The following is a 23,395-nucleotide window of genomic DNA, read 5'->3' as shown; positions in this document are numbered from 1 at the left end:
ATTTAAAAGTAGTAAGCATTTCAACTAGAGGACAAATTACTCATTTGGCTTAACTGTACAGAGAAGAGGCAGGGGCAAAATGAAGTCAAGTTCATCTTTAAAAAGAAGAAGGAAAACTTGGCTTGCTAGCTAACTCTGAAAAGGAAAGATATCAATTCCGATATCTTGCTGAAGTGACAAGAGACGATCTCCTTTTAAATAAGACAGTGCATAAGGGTTTGAGGCATGGACGGGACAAGTGGATCATTTCACAGCAAATCAATCAGAAGCAGAGACTAAATTAGTTTGCTCACATGTTCTTGGAGGGTTTGGAGGGCAGGCTTTGGAGAGCTACACTCCATTCTAAGGCTGTATCACAAATGTATTCTCAGGACATTAGACGTTTAAATATCTTTGCAAACCATTGGAGCTCTTAAAATAAGCTAAAAAGTCTTGACTGGTAAGCCCATTGCTCATGAGCTGTCTGCTCCTATTTTCAGAGAATAGTGTTTAGTGTGTTTACATATCAAATGTTATAAATATTGTATGGCATTGTTATGGCCAATGAGATGTTGCAGTAAGTAAAAACATAGACCTGTAGAATATATGGCAACATGTTCAAAAGTTTTTAAAGTCATAAGAGGTCTCAACTTTATTAATTGATTCACTGATTCATTCATTCACCCCTTCCAAATCAAGCAATATAAATTAAATATGGTATTGCAAATAAAATAAGACTTTTGAAAAGTCATCATGTCTGAGAAGCTGCTGTGGCTGGTCACCCTAAGAAATCCAGAAATGCAAAAAAGATTGCACATCTCCTATGCCAATTAGCTTCACCCAGGAGAAGTGTCCATTTTCATAGTGAGATGACCCCCTTTCCTTAAGATGTCCATCACAAAGCATCATCATCACAAAGCAGTATTTATGCCTGCCTCCCAGTATGGTCTCCAGGTTTGGAATGTTTTCATAACACATCGAAGTTCTATTACAAGGAAATGGTCCATACACTTCAGTAAAAGGATGGTCAAGCAACCCTGAAAGTTGTATAGGAGTTGCTAGTGTGCCCCTGTAAAAGGTCAAGTTGGAGGTAGTTGGAAATCCTGTAGAGAGATAAAGTTTTATGAGCAATCTTTAGAATTCATGATATGCATCTAGGAACCAAAGTCTCTCTTACCTAAATAGTCACATAAAACTCCTGGCAGCCTAGATCACTTTGATTGCTTTGTTTGCCTATTTCACCCCCTTAATTAAAATTCCTCATTTGTTTTGGGAAGACAGTTGAGTCCCTTGTTTCTCCAGCTCTGTTCCCCATGATTCCTTTTTTTTTGCATGCATTAAACATTCTAACCACCCCAAATTACTACCACATCTCAGGAAACAACCCGTTCTCCTGCTGCCACAGTCCACATCACCACCTGCTATTGGTGGGAGAGATAAGTCTTCAACAAAGACCCTCATGACCTCAGAGTCTCAGCTTTCCATGGGCTGCTCAGAAAAGCTCGGCTGGATCCCCCTTATGTCCCTTTCTGTTCCTGTGAGACCAAACCTTATTACTGTTCCTCAGTAACTTACTCTTGTTTCTAACTTCCCATCTGCCCACCTCTGCCCAGGGTTTCACCTGGCTTATTTCTGCCTCTCTACTGATCTAACTAGTAGGACTGCAACTGATGTTAATAACATGGTTGGGTTAAAGCAAAGGAGGGGCAGCATCCCCACATCAACTGAGCATCCACAATTTCTCTCTTTCTCTTTCCCTCCCTCTCTCATTCTACAGAGAAACCTAGCTATCCAGAGGGTCTACATTAGCTCTGCAAAGTTGGGCTGCTCTCTGTTTCCCAGGTTCGCAGAAGTCAGTTCCCACCCCCACCCCACCCCACCCCTGATGACAGCAGCAGGGGTGCCGAAAGCGTTCACGGGGTGTGACAGCTGCTCTTTCTGAGTTAGCAGAGCTATTTCCTGTGTCATCATTTTTCCATATATTCTATTAGTTTCCCACTAGGATGCTAGGCCTTCAAGCTGCTCTGTGTGAATTGGGCCTGAACAGCCATCTACCGCCAGTTATCACTTGTGTCTCCTCTTCTTGTCCTCCCCTCCCTTCTGTTTCTCTTCTCTTCCACTGTCTGTGAGCTCCAAGGACAGCCCCTGCCTTAGAGCAGGCACTAATTACCCAGTCAACACTGAGCCCACTGGATTCTCATTGTCATTGAGAATCCACAGCAACTTCACAGTCACAAGGAAATCTACCCTGCCCCTCATTCCTGGAGACTGGAGTCTCAGCTGTCTGTCCAATTGACTCTGCTTAGAAAATATATCACTTTTATTGCATTGTTAGCTCCCTTAGTTAAAGGCACAAGCAACTTTTGGTACATTGGTCCTCTGCTCCCATCTGCCCCCAGCTCAAATCTCCAGGTATTCTAAATTCTTCTTCAATATCATATTCTCTTGGGATAAATTCTGAGTTGATCTGTACCCCCTGTAAACAATGTAGCAACCTCCTGTGATCTAACATAAAGTCCCTGGCCATAACCTTCACTTCCCACAGTCTTTTATTTACTGTTATTTTTTTTTCCAAGTCAACTTTCTTCCAACCTGAGGAGATGGATATGTTTTAGGGATACCCCCCATCCTTGTCCCATAGTTTGACTCCTTCTCTCTTGACGCAGGGCTCCTGGTAGGATTTTCTCTGATCACTTTGCCTAAATCCTGTTTCTGTCACTCTAGCCCCTGTTGTTTGCTTTTTTTTTTTAAATCTGACTTTTCACTGTCAAACATTAGGGTCAATTTCATTTATTTTCAGTCTTCCTCAGGTGAGGTGAGCTTCACAGGCGCAGGACTTCATGTCTCCACTCCTAAATGAATGAATTGGCACCATTAGGAGCCAAGAGAAGCAAAGTCCCCTCCACAGCAGCCATACAAAGTGATCCTGAAAAACACTAAGCTGCCTCCAGCCTTGGGACTTGTGTCATAGTTGCCCTTTGAGGAAGGCACATGAACATGGGTCACCGTTAACCATAGGAGAAATACATGACCAAGGAAAGGGATGAATTCCCATCTAGGAGTCAAGAAGTTTCCCAACTAACCTCACAATACTTTTTACTGACCAAGGGATAATGCATTCAGTTCTCATTAGTTATTTCCAGGCTTTTGGCCAAAAATGAAAGCTCTTAAACTACACCTGCTAATAATTCGGTTATCAATTATCTTTTTAAAATTTTAGTTCATTTTAAATAATTTATTTTCATTTTTGAGATTGTAATATAATTCTTTCATTTCTCCCTTCCATAAAAAGTGTTCGAGGTAGGAAAAAAAAATTTCCCATAATCTCTAAAATTTGAAAGGAATCATAGAAAGTTAACTTTTGGGGAAGAAGCCATTGAAAATAAATAAGTTCATTCTTGGTGTTGTTAATAAAAGAAAAAAGAAAAGAAGCCCTAGGGTGACTTTTCTTGGTCATTGTTTTGATGCGCTTTCCTAGCCAGTCATTTTAAGACATTTCTCAAAACTCTTCTCTGACCGCTGCTCCTCCACCCAATACCCTGAAGAGTTCTCAAGGGGATCATGGAGGCCATGGTAGTTTCCTAAGATGACAGAGATCTTATTTGCCTTTTCATTCTCTTTTTCACACCTGTGGGCAGGGGAATTTTGCAAAAGACACAAGTCTTATAATGCTTGCAGCAGTTCAAGTGGAGAGACAGAAAGGAGCACTGGTCTCTCATCTCCTAAGCTAGATCGGAGAGAGAGCACACACACCCCTCTCACAAGCTACGCTGTCAAATGCATCCATTTGTGGTTTCGTTTTTCTCTAACTGGTTGCTGTAGTTTTGGTTTGGCTGCTTAGAGCTAAAACCAGGGTCCAGGTGTTCCACTGCTGAGCTGAACACACCTCCCTGCCCAGGGAAGGTCAGTGACTTTTACAAGATGTGTTGTCTATGTTACCATGCAGTGAATATATCGTTGTTGTTTCTAGACGAATAGTTACACAAGTTTCTATTTTAATTTCTGATGTCAATATCTATAGATATTTTTCACATAAACTACAGTTGTGTGGCACTCAGAATAAGTTTTAAAAGTAGCGGGGTCCACAAAACCTGACTAAGGCTAATCTAAGTCATAAGCGTAATGCATTTATGTAGGAATGTAGTTATTGGCGGCTTATGACTTAGATTAGCATTTGTATGTATGAAGTTAACATAATTTAAGACAGGGACCTTGGTCACTGCGGTACATCTATTTCTCTACACTGCAAGACAATAGCTATTTTGTGTACCATTATGACTTTCTCTTTCACAAAGGTCCTCAATAGATCCAGACATTTGATGGAATCTATTTGTCTATAGCAAGTGTTCTCAAACTTCCCAATGTTCTGGCCCTTTACTTACAGTTTCTCATATTGTGCTGACCACCAATTATAAAATTATTTTTGTTGCTATTTTGTAACGTGTTTTGCTACTATTCTGAACCATAATTTACATATCTGATGCTTAGGATATCAGATATGTGATTCCCTGAGGGGTCATGACTTAGAACCACTAATCTATAGCATGAATAAAGGCTCATAAACATTATTTCTCATCAATCTTCAGAAAGTTTTATAATATAACATTGTAACCAAGAGCATATGGTCCTGAGACAAACTTCCTGGTTTATTCAACCTTTCTAGATAATTCTGAGCGCTCTAAAGGAGGGAGGATATGTAAGTGGAGATTGCAGTTTGGATTCCTGGCTGCCCATACACGAATAATCACACAGAAACTATATTAATACAACACTGTTTGACCAATGATTTAGACATATCCCTAACTAGATCTTATATCATAAATTAACCCATTTTTATTAATCTGTGTATCTCCACCAGCATGTGGCTTACTGGTAAGGATCTGGCATCCTTCTTCTTCGGCAGCTACATGGCATCTCTCTGACTTCACCTTCTTTCCTCCTCTAGCAAGTGCAAGGTTCAATCTCAAGTACCAAAGACTATTTTCTAGAGAGCATCATTTCATTAATGCTATAGTAAACAGGACCATCACCCACCAATTAATTATGATAGAAACCACGCACACTTTATCACCACTCTTTGCACATTTTGGAAAATCCTGGCTTATTTATTCAAAAATATTCATGAACCAGTCCCTTCTCTGCAGCACGCTATTGCAATAAGACCTATTAAACATCTTCCGTAACACGATGTATTATTCCAGAACAGGACATATTAATAAATTGTTAATAAAATTAGACGACAGAAATTGTGTGCTATGGAAAACAGTTAGGCAGGGTAGATGGACAAGGAGTGTTGGGATGGGCTTGAGGATTGGTTAGCTGTATAGTGAAGAACATTTCCAGAAGAGACAAGAGTGAGAAGTTGAAAAAGTTTAAACTTGGCCATTCATGGAAAGTTGCTATCTGGATCCATACCAAATAAACTTATTTATAATCATCCCAGGGTTATTCTTTAATCTCCCATGGAAAATATCTTAAGTGCCTTCCTATCATGTTCTTTGGTTTCTGGGTTTTCTGTGTCTCATCTCTTTCACTTGAGCAGACCCAAGCTGGAAACAAAACTAAAGTACATTGCAGAAGACAGAAATGTCCCAATGGCATCATTCAAGTCTACCTTCTTTCTGATGTAAACAGCACCTTCCATTTGCTTTTTTGAGATTCACACCTGAGTGCAAGGGTGTACAACTGACATAGCCAAATTATGTTGTATTATAAATTCACTTCAAACTTGGCAAGCTCTGGGCTGCCCTGTCAGCCATGAACTCTGAAACCACAGCTATACTAAATATTGTTTCACTATCATCCTCTGTACGTGGCTGCTCATAGGACATTGAGTCCGCAAATAAACAACACTCACAAATATAGTAAACTATAATTCTAGTTTCTGTTTATGCAAATTTCATGAAGCCAGAATAGTTTATTAAAATTTTATTGTTTGTTGGTATAATTGTAAACCCTCAAACAGAGGAAATCCACATTAGGCCTATAAAACACAAGGCTGCACACTGTGAGCTAACCAAGATGGATGCTGCTTACCATCCATACAGGATCATATAATAATATTATAGCTGTGCTTTATTTCACACCGTGTTTCACTTTTTGCTATGTGCTTTCTCTGTGTTGCCCAGGCAGTCTCCCCACTTCTGTAGGGTAGAGAGGAACAGAGTGTCTTCTCTCAATTTTTTAAAAGGCAAGATTTGATAAAGCTCCAAGGATTCAAGGAGAATGTGAGTAGCAGATATTGTCAGGCTTGGAGCCTCAATTCCTGACAAACTCTGATTTGCTTGACTCCGCAGTGTGCAAGGATAGGTTTACTATGGAATTTGTGTGGAGAAGGCAGATGGTCCCTGGACAACACTTGGCCCTGCACACCACGTTGATTCTTTTTCTTCCACACCCCGTGTTTACAGCTCCCCTGACTCAGCCCTAGGACATATTTGTTGAAGTGAATCCCAGTCCATTTTTCTTCTATAGTAGGAAGAGTCCTCTGTCTTTGTGTGCTAAAAGAGTATGTATTGTAGGTAGATTGTAGGTAATGTCTTATTTTCAAGCTTTGCCGGTACAATGCATATATGTATTTTGTTGCTGTTGTTGAAAGTTTTTGAATAAGATGTAGGCCTAACTTGCTGAAGGCCTCTACTCCTTCTAGTGTTTGTTTATTTGTTTGTTTTTTAAGCTTCGAGTTACTAAAATTGCAACAATCTTTTCAGGTTTCCTTTTTTCTTTTTGTACTGGGGTGAACGAATAGGTATTTCAAGACTAATGCTCAGGACAATGTCTTCTTACTTTGATGAAGGACACACTTTCTATATGACTGATGTGGAAACAACAAAAGGAATACAGTGTGTTTAACTTACAATTTGTTGCTATCTTTGTATGGGGGGGGAGCATAAGCTTTCAGAGACTGAAGTTCTTCCAGTGTTGTGGGAATGTAGACATGGGTGGAACAGGCAGTGAATTCAAAGAGACGTGTAGTGAGAGAGGATTGAGTAAGATAGTCTCTGTGTGGTCAAGATTTATCAGGTAGGACTTGAAAGGCAGAGATGGAATGCAGTGGTCAAACAGGTGAAGAAAGGACGTGAAAATAAAGTGACCCTGGGTCTGAGCTTTGTATATCTTTATTACCTGCATAGCACTTATTAATACTTATGATAGAGGCGCGTTCTAAAGATTAAACAGTATAATATCGATAGAGCCTCTGAGCTCAGAACATGTGCTGAGTTCACGATTGAAAAATAGAGTCCTCATTCATTGCAAAGCCTTCCTCGGGGCTTCCCAGTCAGCATTTTCACAGATTATAGCCATCGAGTCTGTAGATTACATTTTAAAAGATGGAGCTGGGGGTAGAACTCCTTTAACACCAGCATCTGGAAGACTAAGGCAGAAGGGTTGTTGCAGTTCAAGATTGGGCTGCTCTACCCATTGAGTTCCAGGCCAGCTTGGGATATAGACTGAAACCCCATCTCAAAACAAACAAACAAACAGAAGCAATCAATCAATACATAAATGAATAAATGAACAAAAGAACAAACAAACAAATAAGTAAATGCTGGAGTGTTGAGTTGCACAATGCAGGTATAGATAAATTGTTACCTATCTTGTGTGATATATACACTGAGACTTAGTAGGGGAAAATTAGTAGTTTGTATCACACGTAAATCATAAGGCTTTTTTCCCTGATTGAGGATACTTCTATAATCATAAAGTTAATTAAATTTAAATTGTTTTTCTTGTAAACAATAATGTTTTTCAGGAAGGAAGCGATATCCAAAAGAAAAACTATTCATATGTCACCACCTAAAATTAAAAATATAGTAACTGAAGGGACAACTTTTCATAATTTTCAGGTATACATTATATCAGTATATTTGTATCTATAAATGTATAAGCATAAAACTGTTTTCTCAGTCACCACAGGATACAACAACAGATGAATTTTTTAACATAGTTCTAACACAATATGTTCTAACAATGTATGTTCATGTCCTTATTGATCTGTATTTATTTATATGTCATGCTGTTAATGTCAGCATAGATCATTAATGTCACTTTAGTGACTATTTATGATTATCAATATGAGTCTGTCAACTTAATTTTGGACACTTAAGTTGTTTGTGGTGAATTTTTGCCACAGAAAATTCCATTTTGAACTTCCGTGCATGTATACTTTACCATTCTATAATTGTTTTCTTAAGACAGGTTACTCCAAGAATATGCACATTAGAACTTATGTAGTCTGTCAGATTGTCCTTAGGAAAATTTTAAATTTAAATACAGTGGGAAATGTATAGTCTCTGTAAAAAGTGGAGAGATAAACAAAAAATGAGGATCAGTTCCAAGAAGAAAAAATTAAAAAATAGCAGGTACTCATCAGATTTAGTGAAAGCAGTAAAATATTATTCAAATAAAGCTTTGGGATAAACCAGAAGTTGATAAGACAAATTCTTTATTTCAAATGAATGAATTATATTTTTTCAAATAGAAATGTTTTTGAGATCTTTAATGAAACAATAGATGGAGGCAAAAATTATCAGTGGCTCATTACAATGTTGGGTGGGGAACCTTATAATTGAACCACCTTGACAAAATCCTAAACATACTGAGAAAGAAAGCAACCTGACTCTATTTCTGTCTTTTATGTGGAAAATATATACACAACACTATACCTATGACAGAATCACAGCCGGTATCATTGACATTTACAGGGAAGAAAGACAAGGGACAGAAATATCTATTTTAAAACACCAGGAACTGTATTCAGCAAATTCTAGAGTGTGAAACTTGGCAGAAGAAAATGAATTCATTTTCTTTATATATTCATACTCAAAAAATTTAATGTTTTAATTTTGCTTGGATCAATTTTTCTCAAACCAATCATAGACATATTTTTAATGAGATCATCAGGGATCTGTGGTGAGCACAGAGAATTATTGTTAACTTTTTAACGGGGATAATATTATAATTATAAAATATAGTCATTTTTAAGGTATAAACTGAAGTGTGTGATGATGAATTAAATGTGGTTTAAACAGGCATTGAAATGATCAATGTTTGCCAAATTTACCTGTAACAAAATTGACTATCAGTTGACAACTGAGATTTTGTTTGCTCTCAACTTTGTATCCACTGAAATTTGCTCAATTATTTAAACATTGATTACTATATAGACAATGCTTGTGCACACTGACTGCACAGAATTCAGAAAAGAAGACCCTTTAATTAAGAAGTTAAAGGTAGAGACTTCAGAGATCTAAAACCCTTTCTGGCTTAGAAGTACTTCGGCACTTACTTTAACTTAATGAGTGTTGTTTATAATCATGTTAAAAGACACCACAACATTTTCAGAATAAAAATGCTTCGAGGGACTGGAAACAGGCTCAATGGTTATGAGTCTTTGATTCTTTTTACTGGACCTAGGTTTGATTTCAAGAAAACATTACGAGCGGCTAACAACTGCCTGTAACTGCAGTTCCAGGGATCTGATGCCTTCTTCTGACCCCATAGGCACATACTCACTTACATCACATCTTTGCAAATGCTCTAAGAACTATTCTACCAAACTGTTTAAATTCATAGGAGAAAAGCATATTTCTAGGAAAGGTCATAAAAGTAAAGAGTTCGACAAACATAAACACTAAAGGAAGAGCTAATAAGATTAGTTTCACTACAAAGTTATGTTTCAAGAGAAAATGGATGACTATAACTTGTACATGTTAAAAAGTTCCCACAAATGTGGACCACAGCTGATAATTTCACAGTTTTCTCTTATAGAATCTGATGCATGTCTAATGGTAAACAATAAGATTAAAAGATAAAAGAGTAGACACTGAGACTTTATGACACTAAAGCTTGATGTTTTAATTGGAAAAGAAACCTAAGTCAATTCAGCTCAGATAATTTGCACATACTCAACTTGAGATCTAGCTGAACTGATTTGCTCCAACTTATACTAATAGCAAGTGGTTATTAAGTCTAGCTTGTTTATATATAATGATGTAGTCAAGTGCAAAAAGTTATTCAATTTTGTAACTCAAAACCACTTTCTGATGATTAAAGGTGAAATTCAAGATCACCGATGTACTAGGTAAAACAGAGTGACTAGTGAGTTCGAAGGTGTGCCAGAAAATAACTATTGATTTCTTTGGAAATAAAAATCTTAGAGTGGATTTAATTGAGGGAGACAGCATTGAGGAGAGAATGACAAGATAGACGCTGTGAATTAATTTATTTGAATGTCAAATGGGAGGACACATCATATGACCTTTAATTAGTGCAGGGAGGGGAGTCTCTAAAGATAGCCAAAGGGTAACAAATCCTTATTCTGCAGAAGAAACGTGAAAGGAGACAACAACATTAACCATTGCCTTTAATTGAGAAAATGATAATTTAGAGAAGCAGATTAAGTAGTTCAGGCTTTTGTTCCCTCTCCATCTAAACTTAGTAGCAGTTAATAACACCGTCATGCCCTTTTCCCTGTCAGGATCAGCAAGGATGGAGACGAAGTGTTCTACAGGGTAAATTCTTTCACTTAGAAACACTCATTCAGTACACTGGGTTCATACCGGTGGCCCACTCTCAGCTCTAGGCAGAAGACTGTCATGTTCAAGACAGAAATGTTAAGAGTTAGTTTAACAGTAGAGAGTTTGCATGTGCAAGAACTGAGGCTGAATCTTGGGGACGAGGTAGATACCTTCGAGGACATGGTGGGCAATCTGTTCTAATCAACCTAGTCATAGCCAGTCTTGGGGATTGGCTCCAGTCTTCTCTACAGGACCTTTAAATAACTCTCCTCCTGGCGTGCCCCACCTAGGATTCTACTTTCAATCAATCTTTTAAAACTCGCATTCAGCCTCCCTTGAATTATTTTAAGTTCATTTTTTAATAGTTGGTTCCTATAAGAATAATAATAGTTTTCCACGTACCTCATATACAAACATGAAGAAATTAAGCAGTATCCATTAGAAATGCAATCCAAGTCACAAGTTGCTAGAGTCTGTGTTTCACAAGTAGAAAAGGGGGACACATTCAACCAACCTACATGAATTATGAGTTATTATTATATGCACAGCGTGTGAGTGGATACTGCAGAAGCCAAGAAAATACATAACCATATTTTTTGTCATTACACAGCACTTCTTATTGCACCCTCAAGACTCTCAAAATAACATTGAGAAAGTCAGAAAAGTCATTAGCAGATCAGTTTGCAAGGGAAGCAAGGCTCAGAGCAATTGTGAGTGTACCGGCAGTTAGTTATCTACAGAATGGCCATTCCACCTTCTTGCTAATTTTCTGGTGTGAAGGTCTCAGGCCATCTTACTGGACATAAGAACTGGAAGGGAGTCTTCCTATGAGGGCCTCCAGTGATGTAGCAATGGAGTTTCTTCCTCGCTTCTGTTCTTTGAAGAACTTGTCCGTATAGGACAGTGTCATTCATGTATAGCTATTCTAGTGACTGGTTCTTTTCTATTTACGTTTAAATGTAACTTTTAATTAACTGAAAATTTTCCTTAACATTTATTCTTATGAATCAGCCTGTGTTTAACCTTTGAGGGGGGTCATAAGCTTGGCGGTTATCAATGCTATCAAACTCGGTTTCCCTGTTGTCTTAGTTCATATTGCACTGCACCATGTTGCACAAAATATCAGAGACTGGAAATTTTTGAAAATCGGACATTTTATTTTCTCATAGTCTGGAAACTGAAAATCCCAGGCCATAGAACTACTAATGGAGTTCTCACTATGTCTTCTCATGGCAGGAGTTAGAAGTCAGAGAGGTGACAAAGGAAACTACCCTCTGCTCACAAAGAGGACAAAGAGATCACATCCACCCCCACAGGCCCTTTCATGGTGGCAATTACGCATTTGTAAGGACAGAACCCTGAGGATCACACACCTCTCATCAGGCCCTGCCTCTCAACAGGCATGCTACTTATCCAAGAATTAAGTTTCCAACACATACATATAAGAGCATTCTCTGAGATCATATTACTCCTTTTATATTGGCCATATTGCAGTTCATTGTTCTAATCGGAAACTGATGATGGATCCTATGCCATACACGTAATGAATGACAGAAAGAGATGATAAAGTGTCATAATCCAGCTTTCCCTCATTATGTAGAACTACATGAAGGCCAGATACACACTCTAACAGGCACTATTGCCATCAGTGAATTAAGTTTTAGGAATGGCCTTAAAGAGATGGTAATCAGTTTGGGTTTAATTAAAAATGAAACAAAGTACAATCTATCTTCAATATACACAATAATTACATTCCTGGAGAAAAAAAATTAGTGTAAATTAAAATGCATTTTTAAAAAGTATTGGTTCCTACATAAAAAAAAAAAACAGATAAGACTGAAAAGTTGGATCATAGATTTTTCTTCTACCCAATGGTCTGTAGAACTTTCAGAACATATAGGGAAGGAGGGGCAGTTATTTATTGAACCCAACTGCCCCACACATTGCAAGATGTGTTGTTTTCCTGGCTATTTTAGCAAGTTCTGCATCCTTGTGATAACTACACACCCCATGCCTGAATTTCCAGACTGTCCCTAGAGAGTAGTACCGTTCTGATGACAAGCCTGGCTTCACTCAACCTCCTTTCCCAGGCTTCCACAGTGTCTGAACGAGAAGAGTCTAGTGAAGACTTTCTGGCAAAGGCTGCAGCAAGTTCATACTGTGGCCAACCTACCCCATTGGCTCTGTGCTGAGCATTGCCTCAGAGGGGACAGAAAGCTTCAGACACCATGAGAACTTAAATGTGAATGCCCTGTACTTATAGGTGACCTCTCTTTTGTGCCCTTAATACATCCGCAGCTGCCATTGCATCTCTCTACTGAAGATATCCTCATGACATTTAAAATACTTCCCTAGTAACAGATATCACCTGTATCTAAACAGTGGGAATACAGTGATCTTTTAACGTTGTAGAAAGCACTGTTTCGATTGCAGAATCAAGTCAGTGGGTTTTATTTTGTTGTTGTTTTTTTGCTCACATTGACAAGCAATATTTTTTTTTCTGCCATCATTCTTCCTTATCTGTAAGCCCAAACAAAGTAAAGATGCAGAGAGCACTGAAGAATGCATGCAATGCACAGTGACAAGGTACCAAGTATCCAGATAAAGTATCTGGAATAGAATTTTAGCCATGGTGCTAATTATAGATGCTAATTATTAATACTCACAAGGAGACACACCACATAGCATAACAAAGAAAGTAAAACTGTGCCTATATGTGATTCAATTAGTTTTTAATCTTCCCAATTGTTAGTTGTATGTGTTTGCTTTTGAGACACAGTCATGGGGTCTCCTGTAGCCTAAGCTGGGCTTTGAAATTACTATGTTCCCTGAGCATGACCCTGTGCTTCTGATCTGCCTTGCCTGCCTCCACCCAAGTGGTGGGAATATAAGTGTGTGTCATCACGCCTGACCTCTCTCTTTCGTACTCATCCCAGAAGAGAGAGAGCAGAAAAGAGTCTTGGGAATCACGTGTGAGGAAGGAAATGAGGCAAAGGGCTGGGGAGTTAAGGTGTTGTCGGGCTGATTCATTCCTTGCTGAAAGTGAATGTGAAGCAAGCAGATGATCTTGTCCTCAAGAAGGAACCAAGGCCAGGCTTCTCAGCTCTTCATGCACTGGTCCCCAAACTCAAATAATTGCTCCTACAAAACTCAAAACTCATCTGTGTTCTGATTTTTTTTTTTTTTAACACAAGAAACTTTCCCTTTCTTACAAGGAAAAAAAAAGTGCCAGGAAATTCATTAAGTTTTTTTAACATTCATATTTATATTCTCTAGTGGTTTAAACAAGAGTGGCCCCACATCTCAGGCCCAGCTCTCTGAATACTTGATCCCCAGTTAGAAAGACTGTTTGAGGTGCTGTTGGAGGAAGTGTGTCCCTACTGGAGGTCTTTGATCCTTAGAAGTCCTTTGTCAATGCCTGTCCAGTCTCTGCATCCTGATTGTGGCTGTCAGTGTGAACTCTTAGCTCCTTGCTGCTGCCACTATGCCTGCTCACTGCCATGCTTCCTGGCCACCATCACTGCCTCTTCACCCTCTGGAACTGTGAGCCAAGACCAACTCAGTCTCAACTTGCCTTGGTCATAACATTTTATCACCGCAAAGGAAAAATAACTAATACACATGCAAAGAAACGTTTGCATATTTAAAGTTGCAGGTAATAATTAGATTTAATTGACTAATATTAATGACATATACCTATTTACATACAAATTCAAGATTACCTTAAAAGAGAAGATAAAATGGTAATTTTTGTTTGTTTCTTTGATTTTTTTGTTTTGTTTTGTTTCTCGAGACAGAGTTTATCTGCCCTAGAACAAGCTCATGTAGACCAGGCCAGCCTCAAACTCACAGAGATCTGCCCGCCTCTGTCTTTTGAGAAAAAGATAAAATTCTAAAGTGTGTTTTTCATTTATAAATACATTTTATAAAATTTTATATAACCAGCATTATATGGATACTATGTTTTTTCATAATAATAAATATATAGGTTTTTTAGGTTGTATCACATTAAAAATGTACCAGAAGAGATGTTGAAATATGCATAAAGAATTACACTGAGAGATTTTGTCTTTGAACCTGCTATGTGACAACTAAGACAGCTCTTAGACAAACAATGCCCTCCTGTGGATGGATAGATAGATAGATAGATAGATAGATAGATAGATAGATAGATAGATAGATAGAGGATGGATAGATACATAGGTGGGTGGATTATATATAGATAGATACATAGATACATAGATAGATACATAGATAAATAGGCAGATAGATGTAGATGGTGATGGTCTCAAAAGAAAATGATTTGATTGAATGCTGTGATTTTATTCAGATTTCACTGATTTAGACTATTTCTAAAGTTTTAATCAATTGGTTGTGATTAGATCTAAGAGGCTTGCTGGGTGGTAGTGACACATACTTTTAGGATCTCTGTAAGTTTGAGGCCAACCTGGTCTACAAAGTGAGTTCCAGGATAACCATACATGTAAAGAAGTCCTGTCTTAAGGAAGAAAAAAAAAAGAATTAAGAGACTTGCATGAAGTATGTACTTTACCAACCTTAGCTCTGTTTTTCTTTCACACGTAGTGGATTGGGAAGGGAGTTTTTTCACCTGCTAGTAAGATCAGGTTAGGTGCATGTCATAGGAGGAAGACCAGATATTCTTAGATTACTTTAACCTCTTTTAAAACACAAGGGCGCACAAAGAAGACAGTAAATCTACTATTCAAAGACCAAGAGGGTGCGTTGTCTGCAGAGAATTTAAACACGGTCATAAAACCAACCCAGAGTCTGTCTGATTTTTATTAATACCATTCATCATCTCATTAATGAAATATCCTCTGGCTGGGAGTGCAGGCTACCACCCCACCCCCACTATTGAAAGCGATTGTTTTCCTTAGAGTAGCAGCATTATAGAAGTTATCTGTGTTTCATCCAACAGAATGATTCTCTTCGAAATGAAAACATTACTTTTGGAAACTACCAGTGTGGGAGGCTATGGTATTCCGCCAGTAGTTGAGCCAGAGGGGGGAAACTGTTATGGTTCTCCGTTTGTTCCTCCTTTTAAAAATCATCTCATTATCCACGGTCATGCTCACCTTAACAAGTCTCCGACACATAGTCAAGGTGCCTGTTCACAACTATAGCACCCACTTCTTCAAAACCATGAATCTCTTTGACCTGTAAGATAAAGACCCTAGAAGTAAGGAATGGTGTCAGATGTACTTTTTAAAGCAATCACAGAACTTAGTTCATGTCTCTGGATAGAATGGTCACTTCCCATTTTCTTTTGCAAGATGAATTAAAATCTCAGGCACTAAACTTTTACCCCACTGCCATGTAATAAAGCAAGGGTGGCCCATTAAATGGTAAAATTTAGTCAAAGTGCACTTACATATCGCTCTTCTGAGTCAGGAATCTACTTTAAGTACTGAATAATTTCCACCTAAGCACTGCCTTTTCTTGAACACTTTCTACATTCAGGATTTCTGTTTTACCTTGTACATGAGTTAAAAAAAAATTAAAAACTCACAAAAGAAACAAAACGGGTGCATCTGTTTTATACTTTGATGCATAGTATATGCACGGGCCATATTCCGTTTTCGCCTATAAGCCTCTAATTAAAATTGAAACTAAGTATATAAAGCCCTAATAGTAAAAGATCATGATATTGAATAAAAATAAAAAGTAAGTTGCCAGTTTGGAATTCAATATAAAAATTGTAGCTTTTGATTTGGTGATAATTATATAATTGAATATTTGATCACAGATAAGGACCAAAATGTACCTGATTCCATGTTTTTATAAGCCGGGCTGGCAGGCTGCTTGTTGTCCCAGCGACCATGCATGCTAGCTTATGCCCAAAATAATTACACGGAGATCTGTATTAATTAAATTGCTGCCTCTTATTGGCTAACTCTCACATCTTGATTCAACCCAGTTCTAATAATCTGTATGTCACCACGAGGCCATGGCTTACCGGGAAAGATTCAGCATGTCTGACCTGGTAGCTTCATGGCAGGCGGCTCTCTCTGACTCTGCTTTCTTCCTCCCAGAATTCTGTTCTGTCTACTCCACCCACGTAAGGGCTGCCCTATCAAAAGGCCAAGGCAGCTTCTTTATTCAACCAATGAAATCAACACGCAAACAGAAAAACCTCCTACACCAGTTAGGTTTGTATCCTGTGACAACATCCTATGCAGAGCTGCTTTCACCTGTCCGTGCATCTGCCCTGAGAAAGCTCTCTGTCCCTGAGGAGGGTCCGAGAGAGCATCAGTGTGGGACAGAAACAAATTACCAAACAAAGCACCATGCTGTGTCATTTCACCTTTTGGGAACTTGAAAAGATGGCAGTAGGATCAATAGACCTTCTTTTTAAATGGCCACCTAATTTAGTTCCCACTCCCTAAACGCTGTACTGCAGTTTCGTTATTGCTCTTTGTTTGTTTTTACTTTACTGCTTGCCTTGTCTTGTTTCATATGATACCTAAGACATATTTCTTTTCTAAATTTTTTCCAGTCCATCATTTGTCTGTGTTAGAATAGAATAGGAATTTTCCTTCTGTTTTTTTCTGTTATCTCTTCAGTATCTGAGACAATATATGGCCCATAATATTTCTTCATAAATGTTGCTGCATTAAGATATGAAAGACTAGGGACCAGTGAGTTGGCTCAGTGGGTTAAGGCACTTGCCACCAACACTGAGGATCTGAGGTTGATCCCTGAGTCTTACATGGTAAAGGAGAGCGCTAATTCTTGGGTGTTGCTTGGCCTAAATACACACACAAATGTAATCAAATTTAAAAACACACAAATAGCTGAATAAACCAATACATTAAAATGACAGCCATGAATTGTTTTTTCTCTGCTCTTCCCAGTTACTTTTCTTTCAATGAACTGTTTAATGACTTTGAATACAGCTAAAATGCTTAAAACGTTCCTTGATTCTAAAATAGCAACGCAAATTCAATCTTAATGTTTATAAATATTTGCCCCATGAACCGTTGTTAACAGACAAAATAAGACAGCCTTTGAATTGTTCATAAATTGAGCCAAAGGACAGTTTATCGGTAATTCCTAAGGTAACTAACAGAGGGTCAGCTTACAGCCCCAAGCCTGCAGCTGGGTCAGATTGCCATCTCAGTGTGCTTCAGCCTCCTGCAGTGTCCCAGGCAATCTGTCTGTCATCACAGAGCAGGTGGCCAGCCAGGACTGTGCTGTGGATATGGTGACTCTGTCAGTTGCTAACCGGGATCCGTACTGCAGGGACAAGAAGGTGATGGGAATTAAGTTGCAATTTGCAACGGATAGGGGCCAAAGAGTTGTACCTTACAAGAGAAATCAGCCTGTTCCCACATAGCCCTGCCCCCTTGGAGTAAACATTATCCATTCTGTTAATTTATCTCCTGTGCACTAAACCTTCTTGAGATTCTACATGTGGGATGAGTATTCTACAAGATGGATATGCTCTACTCATGGACTGGGCTTTCTTGATGCAATATTTCAATCTGCTTATGTGTCTTGTAAGGTAACTTGCAGTATTCACCCCTGCCTCTTAAAAACAAAAAGGCCACAAGACACACATACTGGCCTGTTTAAATTTCCAAGAGGAGTGTCTGGCTTTGTATTGTTAGGCATCAATATTCAGCAGTCACAGAGTAGGAGACAATGTGCTAGGGATGGGACCATTTATAGATGTCTATTGAATTCCTCACTTAACCTAAGCCAATCATTTTTAGCCCTGACTGGATCTTAAGACAACCAAGAGAATCTAAAACAAAAAACAAAATGCCCCCAGTAAGAGAACCCCCTGAAATACAGTGTCCAGACATGACTTCGCAGCAGGAAGAAGACAGCATCCAATGGTACAGCCTTGGCTTCAGCTCCTATTTCTTTTCTTCAAATTAACGAAACAAGACATATATGCAGTCAAACTTAGGCAAATGAATCTCTGTGTATTTTCTTTCTCAATCTACAAAATAGAAGTAATCATAGCCCTTCTGACTAATGTATAATGATCTCATATAAAATTAAATTATAAGCAGCAGCAAATCTTCTCAGTGCCTCCTCAAATAGCCTGCCATTTATTTAGCTGAGCATTCTAAGAGATACAGAAACAATTCCAAAGATAGTCATGTTCTTCTGTGGCAGAGGAGAACTGATGTGGGGAGGAGATTTTAGCTGCTGACCTTCATTTGCTCATGATCACTATGTCCTTGAATTACATAGCATGAGTCTGAGTTCACAAAGAGATGAGCACACGCTGGTTTGTTATTCAAGCACCTCCACTGGCAGCAGAACCAGCGTTCATAACACTGTGCATTAAGACACCCCGAGGTTCATTCTACTTTGCCTCCAAGTCTCTTTGCCATTTTCATTTTGAACAACTGCTGTCTGGGATTCAGGCAATCTTTAAAACACTGGCGTTTCTCAGAAGATTCTACTTAGCAGCCAGCAACTGAAGATGTAATAAGGGAGCCATGCATCAGGGGTGGTATGTCACGAAGGAGATTTATTAAAATTGCTCATGTATGACCTCTCAGGGACAAGACCTCAGAAGTGAATGCTAAGGAGCAGCTACCTGGTACAGAACATTGCAAGCGGCCCTTGTGATCTTCAGCCCCTGTGATGGAGAGTCTTTGAAACAATGTTGAAGAGAATCTGTAGAGGTTTTTGTCCCATCGATAAGGTCTCCTTGGAAAACATTAATGTGAGCAAAAACATCATAGTTGTATTCAGAATTACTTCAAGTGCATTCCTTAATGCTCTCAATTTTAATAAGTGCAATTTGTATACACAGCTATAAAGAGCAAAGGAGTATTATCAGTAAGTATAGATAAACCGAGTCCTTACAAAATTAGAGTGTACAAGTGGCTTTTTAAAGTTGTTACAGAAAAAGAAACTGGTTCCCTGACGTGGAAGCCTGTTTTCCTGGTTTACCCACTGTATAGGTGTAACAAGGACCTTGACATAGTTGTTGCCAATAATAAAATGCCCTGGTTATGGAACTAATTGCTTAATTTCTTTTTATTTGTGTGACTATGATTTTGATAGCATTTCACTCCCAACAATGAGAGCAAAATCATTTGCTGAATGACTTCTACAATCAATAACTGTGAAGTATTTTATATATATTTTATCCTTCCTACAGCTTTTTGAAGGAGACTTTGATTCTAGCTTCTCTGACAAAGATAAGGCATTTTAGAGGTTAAGAGATTTCCAATGGTCACAGGACCAGAGCAGAGTTGGGAGTCCAAGGCAGACATTTTGACACTTAAGCACTGGACCTTTTGTTCTTTTCTGTCCCTACAAGGTTTCTACCTTCCACCTACCATTGGAAAAGTTGGAGGATATGAACTAGATATTCCCTTGGTCTAAAACAAAGCAAACCTGCTAAATGAAATTGTTGGATAAGTCCTGACTTTAGATAAAGGTTTCTCAATGTAGAATCGCAGGCCCCTGATGGCCCTAAATCTGGGAAAGCTTCATTGTCCCACCAGAGGAAGTGGACGATCCCTCAGTGACGGGGCACAGAGACGAGGATTCTCACTAGTAGTCTATCATGAAGTTGGTCACACTCTGTGAAGCTTTGTGTGCACCAGCACTGCTGGATGAAGTACTAGGCTGGTATTTTAGCAAGTCAAGATGCAACAAAGAAGTGTTCAACCACAAGGCTAAGACTCAAGGGACAAAGACCAACAGAACTGGAAGTCAACACAGACTCCCCACAGGCATTCCTTAAGCGAATAACCTTGGATTCAGTCAGTGGCGAAGGAAATCTAAAGGACAAAATGAGGTGCTCTGTGGTCAGCGGAGGTGTTTAGGCAGAGAGCTAGCTACTGTGTTCTCTTCTGGACAGTTCGGTGTACTGTGGAACATTTTCTGGATGCAGAGATCTATATAAGACCGAGTTTAAGAAAGAGCAGCATGAAGAAAATGGTAAAGGCTGAAAGGAGAAAGGAGAATGGGGGTGACCAGGACTTAAGTAGCTGGTTGAATTTTAATGAAACTCCTAGCAATGGAAAGAACAATAGTATCTCTGGCCAAGTCACTGACGTCAAAAGAAAAGCAACTATAGTAGAGTACTTGCTTTCTCCATGATAAAAATTATTATGGGTTTCAACCCAGTACTAAATGAAACATTTTTAAATGTGCAACTCTTGGTCTCCTCTTTTTGGAGACTGGATATAAAGCTGGATATAATACGTGTCACTTATATTTGTTTTGCAGTGAATTTTCTGAAGGCCCCAGAAAAGGTTTTCTAGGAACCAACTCATGAAAACCTTAGGATGCGTCGACTTTTAGAAACAATCTTATGCAATTCACTAAGTGGTTGTACCCTGCTTTTTAACTAGTGATATAGTGAAAACTAATGCATAAAAATTCAGGTCCAACTAGGAAACACAACTGTCAATATGTGAGAATACCATAAGAGACAGCTATCAGGACTTTTGTGACTAGGATAGGAACCCCCACTTTCATACGCGGTACAATGCTTCTTCTTTGTCCTGATCCAGCCTGCAGCAGCCTCGCCACTTCTTTAAGTACAGCTGCAGTCTCCCACAGCCCCTTTGCGGGTGATGTAGACCTTGATAATTCTTGCAATAAAAATCCAGCCATGTATGACATTTGGGAGGGAGGGAGCAAAGGGTTTAAATTGCCTTGGGGCGCTAGAACCATTATAAAGTTGGCTTTAATGAGAAATGGAAGACAAAGAAAATTAGGGGCTCAGATATTAAGTCAGATCAAAATGGGTACCAAATTACCAGGCATGGGGCTGCCTCTTAGTGGTTCTAGATAAAAAAAAAAAAAAAAAACACTTAATGTAGGTTTTCTCCAAGATTCAAAATTTACTTATCAATTTCAAGTAGAAAAAAATAAAGAAAACGGGATGCCACTTTAATACCTTTGTAGACGCTGACATGATGGACTCAGGGTGCCCTAAAAAAACCATCCCTTTTGCCACACTATGTTACAAACATACTTACACTTTCAAGAAAATTGGAGCATTCACTAGGCAGTCCATTAAAGCAAATCTGCTTCTCGCGCTGCACACAAGATCTATGCCAATGGAATACAATTCACTCACATTGCTCTTCCATTCGTTCACTCTCTCCCTTTACCTATGTTCTCTGCCCTATGAATGGAGAGGACTCTTTCCCTACAAGTTTTTCCCTGTGTCATGTAGATGCAGCCACTTTTCTTTCCAAGCCCCCTTCCTTGAATGTGAGCTAAATAGCTGCCTTTCTCTCTCTAATAGAGGTATACACTAGCTGAGTGATGGCAACCGACTCTGTCATGCCGTGTGTCAGGAGTCAGTGCAGTCTCACAGAAGCCTGCATAGATAGCCATGGGGCCTCCAGGAAAAGCCCTGGACCCAGCAAAGAAAGGAAACTGTTGTTAGGCAGGAAGAATTCCTGCAAATGTCGACGGAAAAGGCAGCTTGCAGTATGTTCTGCCAAGCTCAGTGCCCATGATCCACTTAGAAGGGCACCACACATACTTGCTGTGTGCGGTGAAGCCTTCCTACAGAGGCTACCCATAGCATGTGACATTCGCTAGAAATGGAGGCGCTGCCCTGAGCAAGAAACTTCATCACCAGGAGATTGACATCCATACCTTACTGAAAGGATACTCTAGCCCAGAGCCCTGATTCTTTACCCTCCTTGAGCCTAGGATGGACCGGGGCACCTGAAAAACCATTCCCTGATGCCTGCATTCCACCCCATAGATTGCCAATTCACCAGTCTGGGGTGTGGCCTGCGCAGTGGGATTTAAAAACCCTCTCCTGCATAGCTGAGGTGCAATCAGGCTCAAGAGTCCCTGATGGGCTTCTAGAGAAAGGCCGCTTCTCCCACCTTACTTTGTTGCAGAGTCACTGATTCCTGGAGTCCTAACCTCTCTTCATTTAAGGCCTGACAGCCAGAGCTGCGCTGTAAGTAGGAGGTCTAACTACAGAAAGACTTGAACTCCCGACCCCTGTCACTGCTGCCTCTGCTGCGTCTCAGCTCTCTCTTCTGTCCCTCACTATATAGCCGCACCTGACAGGGCACTCACCTCCTTTTCTTGCCAAACAACAGGGCTACTATCAAGTTTTGCTTTAAAGGCACAAACCTGCAACTCTGCTCAGAGTCTGTGGCAGCTTTGGAGCCTGCATCCCCAGGTGTATCTGATGGGCAGCCAGGTTTGGGTGTCACTGAGCTCCTCAGTGGGTCTAGCCCTTCATCCTGCCAAGCCATTAAGGATTTGTAAGGATGAATGAGCTGTCGTGAGAGCAAGGGCCTGCGGCAATGCTCCTTTATTAATTATGGAGAAGTGATGTATTGGCAATGGTATGGCTTCTCTTGGAAAGGACAATGAATGATTCGTCGATTGCTGCATTAGGTCTTTCCTGACTCAGTCTTAATGCTCAGTTTCTTACTCCTGTCTGTAGTTTTAAAGCAGCACAGCATTCATACTAAAGGGCCTCTTGGTCTTTATTCCCACGGAAGCTGCAAGGTGTGAGCGAGGTAGCAACACCTTGAGTCTTTCCGAGATCTCCACTGGGAAACCCCTGTCCTCGTCCGTATTTGATCCGCAGCATCTCGTAGCTAGCATATAATTCTTCCTATCTCAATACGAAGGCGAAACACAGAGTAAGGATTAAAATAAAAATGGTGATACGTCGCCAGATTCCCTTTGCTAAAAAGAAAGCTTCCATTAGAAGAGGACTAGAATGTGGAGGAAGAAAGATGTATCTGGAGTAGCAAATTCGGGGGTAAGGAAGAAGTAGGCGAGTTGTATGGGGGGTGGGGGGCGTCAGGTTGTCTATGGATCAGTCTAGCAGGGTTCAAAAGAAAAGTTGCAGTAGCTCGTGTTTGCGCGTGTCTGTGTCTGGGTGCAGAAGGGAGCGCTGGCTT

The 23,395-nt window shown here is 39.5% G+C and overlaps 1 protein-coding gene across 1 annotated transcript in view; it reads left to right on the top strand.

Annotated features, from left to right (window-relative positions):
• Slc8a1 (solute carrier family 8 member A1) overlaps positions 1–23,395 on the top strand; it is a 357,575-nt gene that overhangs the window by 35,138 nt on the left and 299,042 nt on the right. The window lies entirely within an intron of this gene.

This window comes from Microtus pennsylvanicus, chromosome 21, assembly GCF_037038515.1.
Source record: "Microtus pennsylvanicus isolate mMicPen1 chromosome 21, mMicPen1.hap1, whole genome shotgun sequence".
Lineage (NCBI taxonomy): Eukaryota > Metazoa > Chordata > Mammalia > Rodentia > Cricetidae > Microtus > Microtus pennsylvanicus.
Note: the sequence above shows the minus strand (reverse complement) of the source record. Positions and strands in the feature narration are given on the sequence as shown.